General features: G+C 42.2%; 1 protein-coding gene across 4 annotated transcripts in view; it reads left to right on the top strand.

Annotated features, from left to right (window-relative positions):
- Positions 1 to 1,411: 1,411 nt before the first annotated feature.
- Positions 1,412 to 6,000, top strand: part of FANCG (FA complementation group G) — a 48,801-nt gene continuing 44,212 nt past the window's right edge. The window contains exons 1-2 of one of the 4 annotated variants that reach the window (XM_073629912.1): positions 1,413 to 1,487; positions 2,882 to 3,038. The gene's annotated coding sequence lies outside the window, so the exon portion shown is untranslated. Of the gene's footprint in view, positions 1,488 to 1,549; positions 1,822 to 2,881; positions 3,039 to 6,000 lie in introns of those variants that run through there. The other 3 variants (XM_073629931.1, XM_073629904.1, XM_073629922.1) reach the window with 3 other exon arrangements.

Raw genomic sequence — 6,000 nt, 5'->3', positions numbered from 1 at the left:
TTTACCAAAAATATGTAGAATACATATTGGCCTAAACTGATAAAAAAATGTGTTTTATTACTTTTTTTTTTGGATATATACTATAGCAAAAAGTAAAAAATATAGTTTTTTTTTCAAAATTGTCGCTCTTTTTTTGTTTAGATCGCAAAAAATAAAAACCACAGAGGTGATCAAATACTACCAAAAGAAAGCTCTATTTGTGGGGAAAAAAGGACATCAATTTTGTTTGGATACAGCGATTGCGCAATTGTCAGTTAAAGCGACGCAGTGCCATATCGCAAAACATGGCCTGGTCATTAAGGGTTAAAATCCTTCTGGTCCTTAAGTGGTTAAAGAGGAACACTGCTCTAAGTTTTTAAATATTAAAAAGTTCTCCTGTATAAAAGTAAAAAAAATAAATAAAAATTCATTACTAGTCAATGGAGTCCAGCATTGCCTTCTTGTAGGGAAACTTCTCCCGTACACTCTCCGGACAAGATGCAGAGCTCTTTGCCAGGTCTACGGGACCTGGCAGATCCCACAGCGTTTCTGGGCATGTGCCTGACCCCTTTGCGCAGACGTATGAGCAGTTTCTGTGCATGCTTGAGATCCACCCCCCTCCTTGGTTGAATAAAAAAAAAAAAATTAATGAAATCCCAGGCGTTTGCACCCAGAGTGACCACCAGTGTTTCTGTGCGTGCGCATGGTCTGGTATGTCATTTTTGGTTAAGTGATCTCAACTTTAGAAAAAAAAAGAAAAGATATATATATATATATATATATATATATATATATACACACACACACATTTTTTTATTTTTATTTTTGCAATTTTGTTATAGGGAGGAGGGAGGAGGCAGAGGAGAACAATGTTAAAAAAAAGGATGCAGGTCCACTGTGATTTTTCAAGCCCAAAATTCATCTTTGCATTTTCTGTGTGTAATAAAAAAAACAAAGACCAGTGGCAGTGAAAGGGTTAAAGCTTGATTTGAGAACAACACAACAACCAGAAATAACATAACATTTATATACGCCAGAAAAAAATACAGACAAAAAAAAAGATTACTACAGAAGGGTGTATATATATATATATATATATATATATATATTCTTATATATATATATATATATATATATATATATATATATATATATATACATATGTATATATATATATATATATATACATATATATATATATATATATATATATATATATATATATATATATATATATATATATATATATATATATATATATATATATATATATATATATATATATAAAAACGCCTTCTATTCCATGATCAGGATGGCAGAGTTGGGACTTGTAGTTCGCAGTCCGCCTGGGGCGCTATCGTTAGCCTTGCTCGTCACCTCAGCTTCAACTACATTTCCCATGAGCAACTTGTGTAGCTGCTCTGCCAATGGGCAGGACGGGGCGTGTGTTGGGAGGAAGCAGGCGGGAAGTGCGGTGTGATGGCTGGAAGTACGTGTAGAGTCGGATGGTATGTGGCTGGAGTGAGAAATAGGCACGTCTGTCACTTGTCATAGCATTTGAATTGTATGCAGGCTCCTTCTATTATTTGTACATAGGACACATGTTACCTGTTGAATGTTGTAGCCTTATATAAGCTGCCCATAATAAATTGCATTTGTATGTACTTCCAGCCGATAAGTCACGTATGTAGTGCACTGTATATGCCTCACTATTCACCCCTATGGAGTTGCCATTCTAATCCAGGGTTCCCCCAGAGAATGTTAGGGGTTCCTTGGGCAGTTGCAGACTGATCTCTCATCTGATGCATAGTTCTGGGGCCGACATCACTTGGCAGAGTTAAGGTAAGCATACATTATACAATCTGTGCAATCTCCTTTTAGATTTACCAACAATATATAAAAGAACTCAACTAATCTATCTAATTTGGCAGGCCTATGCGCTACACAAGTGATGGTAGATCTAAAGTAGATTGCACAGTGAAGTGTTAAGAAACTTGACAGGCAGATCTGATTGGAATGGCTGCGTGAAAGGGGCCTCTACCTCACCATGCATGTTAGTCTGATTGTGAAATCTTCTTTAGCTCTATCAACAGGTATGTAATGTACGGTCCTGCTTGATTGGGTTGTTGGGAAGAGCACCCGCACCCCCATGTTGAGGGCATGTGGCCTGGTATGGTTCAGGACCTGCCGGCTGCATGCTCGGATAAGGGTCTGGTATTGATTTTGGGGGGGGGCCCACACCATTTAAAAAAAAAAAAAAAAATTTGCGTGGGGGTGTCCCCTGCAAATCCACACCTGACTGTTTTGTTTTTTTTTTTTTTTTTGTCAATTTTTTTTAGTCTGCAATATTTTTATTTTACATGATGACTCATCGGTTGTTAAGGACGCGGCGGCCGGCTTCCCGGCCCGCTCCTTAGCATCCAGCTATATACAGTGAATGTAAAGAAAACTAAAAATGCAGTACTTGCACTTTGGATGCAGGTCCATTGAAGTCTATTACATGCAAAATGCTGCATTTTGCGGGAAAAAAGTCCCCGAACCTTTCCAAAAACGCAGAGGCACAAAAATGCATTGACCTGTTCCATAGGAACCCATGTTTAAAAAATGAAATGCATTTCTGCAAAATGCAGAAAGCATCAAAAAACTCATTAATGTGAATCGAGGCTTCAAGAGGGTACAGCTCAGCACCGTGGCCTCAGCACTGTCACTGCTTTTGATCAGGAGCCACAGGACAGGCTTATCATGTGATTGCTGTGAGAGCCAATCAGGGCAGTAACATAGTAGAAAAGGCCGCGCTGCAGGAAAACAAATGCGTTTGAACTGTTGCAGATTAAGCATTTTAAGATAATCTATTTACTTGATTTTGCCCTGACCTAATTTAGCCCCTCCTTCCCCTCCACAGATGCCTGGTTATTGAGATCTGACACCCTCAGGCTCTGGTGTTTTGACTTTCGGACCACAAGGCCTTCCTCTCCTGGCCACACCTGCGCATCAGAGCCCTATAGACTTTTTGTGGTTCTCGTCTACCTTTGTCACCTGGCCGCAGGCATCAGATCTCAGTAAGTAAGCATTTTGTGAAGACAGAGAGTGAGGATAGTTAGGTCTGGGTAAAGGGGAAAACAAAGATAAGTGCACTTTCTTTTAAAGGGCACTTTATCTTAATTGTAGAGCTGCCCTTCTGCAGTATCTCCTTTTGACCACAAGGTGTCCTTTAAATTATGCCCATTCTGTCAACCCAGAAGCTGTCAAATCACGTTGCTCAGCCACTGCAGAATGGATAGGAATGGGATTGAGTGCTATATTATCACGGTGTTATACAGGATTTTTATAGCGCTAACAGTTTGTACAGCGCTTTACAATGTAAAGGAAGACACTACACCAACAGTACAATTCAAAACATGAGGGTTAGAGGAGCCCTGCTCCTGTGAGCTTACAATCTAAGGAGGTGGGGCTGGTGAAACAAAAGGTAGGGACTGTGAGGGATGAACTGATGAGGGGAGTAGAAGATTCGGTTGTTAGCTGGAGGCAGGATAAGCCTTCCTGAAGAGAGAAGTTTTCAGGGATCGCCTAAAAGTGGACAGAGTAGGAGATAACTGGACAGATTGGGGTAGTGAGTTCCAGAGGATAAGAGAGGCTCTGGAGAAGTCCTGGCAACAAACATAGGAGGAGGAGACAAGGGAGCTAGAGAGCAGAAGGTCTTGGGAGGAGCGGAGAGGACAGTTTGGGTGATATTTAGAGATAAGTTTGGTGATGTAGCTTGGGGCAGAATTGTGAATGGCTTTGTACGTTATTGTTAGTATTTTGAATTATATTCGTTGGGCAATGAGTGGCGGACACTGAACAGTTGGTAATGTGGATGAGTCTGGCGGCAGCATTCATGATAGACTGAAGAGGGGATAGCTTGCCGAGAGGTAGGCCAATGCGGAAGGAATTACAACAGTAAAGGCGAAAGATAACAATGGAGTGAATAAGTTGCTTAGTGGTGTCGACAGTTAGTTAGAAAGGGGCATAGTTTGGAGATGTTTCAGAGGTGAAGTCTGAATGATTTGGATAGTGATTAGATTTGGGGCTGAAAGGACAGTTCAGAATCTAGGATTACACCTACTACCTTGGATTGAGGGGAGGGACTGATGGTTGTATTATTGATCTTGATGGAGAAGTAAGGGGGGGGGGGGCGTGGGCTGGAGAAAAAAAATCATGAGTTCGGTTTTAGAAAAATTGAGTTGGAGGAAGTGGTGTGACATCCATGTTGATATGTCGGTTAGTAGAGCGAGAGGAAACTGAAGGAGTGAAGTGAGGAGTAGAGAGGTAGATTTGTGTGTCGTCAGCATAGAAGTGGTATTGGAATCCATGGGAGTTTATTAGCAGAACAAGGGAGGAGGTGTAAATGGAGAAGAGAAGGGGTCTGAAGACAGAACCTTGAGGTACTTCTACAGAAAGAGGAAGTGGAGAGGAGGAAACAGAGTTATAGGTCACACTGAAGGAGTGCTGTGATAGGTAGGAGGAGAGCCAGGAGAGAGCAGAGTCTTGAAGGCCAAGAGAGTGGAGTTTTTTGAGGAGGAGGGGATGGTCAACAGTATCAAACACTGCAGAGAGGTTGAGTAATATGAGTATAGAGTAGTGGTCATTAGTGAGTTTCAGTAGGGCAGTTTCAGTGGAGTGTAGCAAGTAAAAGCCAGGCTGTAAGGGATCAAGAAGGTTGTTGTCAGTGAGGTATGAGCCAAGATGGTTGTAGACTAAGCGTTCTAAAAGTTTTGACGCAAATGGGAGCAAGGAGGGGGGTCTTAAGTTGTTCAGGCTGGTGGGATTCAGTGAGGGCTCTTTAAGTATGGGGGTGATCAGGGCATGTTTTAGAGGGGAGGGGAAGTTGCCAGTAGAGATTGAAGATGTGAGAAGAGGAGGGTGACCATAGTAGATGTGAGGGGACAGGTGGTAAGGCAGGCTTCTGAGAAAACTTTGGGAATCCTCTTGGTAGTAGCAAGGTCAAAAGAGGAGAGTGTTGAGAGTGGATTTGTATAGGGTATGTTAAGTGGGTTAGATGTCTGTGCAGTGGAGATGTCCCCACGAATTGCATCAATCTTGTTTTTGAAGTGATTGGCAATCTTGTGAGCAGTGAGCGAGTTACTGGGTGGAGATGCTGGTGGAGAAAGTAGAGAGTTAAAAGTAGAGAAGAGACGATGAGGACTGGAGGACAGAGTATTAATGAGGGTGACAAAGTAGGTTTGTTTGGCAGCATGGGGGGAGGAATTGTATTTTAAGAAGGCAGATTTATATTGGGCGAATGCATGCTGGGTGTTGGTTTTACGCCACACTCGCTCCAGTGCTCGGCTATTTCTCTTAAGGTTTCTGGGGTTGTCGGTCTGCCAAGGTTGTAATAGTCGGGGCCTGACATTTTGTGTAGTGAGAGGAGCAAGAGAATCCAGTGAGGGTGAAAGTGAACTGTTGTAGATAGAGGTGGTCAGGTCAAGACAGGAGTGAGATTTTGTCATGAGGTGGTCAGTTGCAGAGTAGGAAAGAGAAGGAATAAAGTGGCAAAGGTTTCTGCGGGTAATTGTTTTCTGCTTGGTGAGACAGGTGGTTGGAGACCAGCACGTTTTGAAAGTGATGAGGTTGTGGTCAGAGAGAGGAAAGGGGGTGTTGGTGTGGTTATAGGGGGTGCAAAGATGGGAGAAAACAAGGTTGAGGGTATTACCATCAGAGTGAGTGGGGGACTGCGTCCATTGTATAAGGTCAAAGGATGAGGTTAAGTTGAAAAGTTGGGATTTGGCAGGGATGTTGAAATCACCAAGGATAATAGTGGGTATTGCAGAGAGAAAGTATAGAAGCCAGGCAGAGAAGTCATCAAGGAAGCGTGATAGTGGTCCAGGAGGCTGATAGATCACTGCAATCCTTAGAGAAATGGGAGAAAACAGACAAATACAATGTGTCTCAAAAGAAGAGGATAGAGAAGGAGGGTTAGACAGGACTTGAAAGGTGCTCAGTGGGGATAGAAGCAAACCAACTCCGCCTCCTTTCAGTTCA

Source organism: Aquarana catesbeiana, linkage group LG01 (assembly GCF_042186555.1).
Source record: "Aquarana catesbeiana isolate 2022-GZ linkage group LG01, ASM4218655v1, whole genome shotgun sequence".
Taxonomy (NCBI): Eukaryota; Metazoa; Chordata; class Amphibia; order Anura; family Ranidae; genus Aquarana; species Aquarana catesbeiana.
This window is presented reverse-complemented; position numbering and strand designations above follow the sequence as displayed.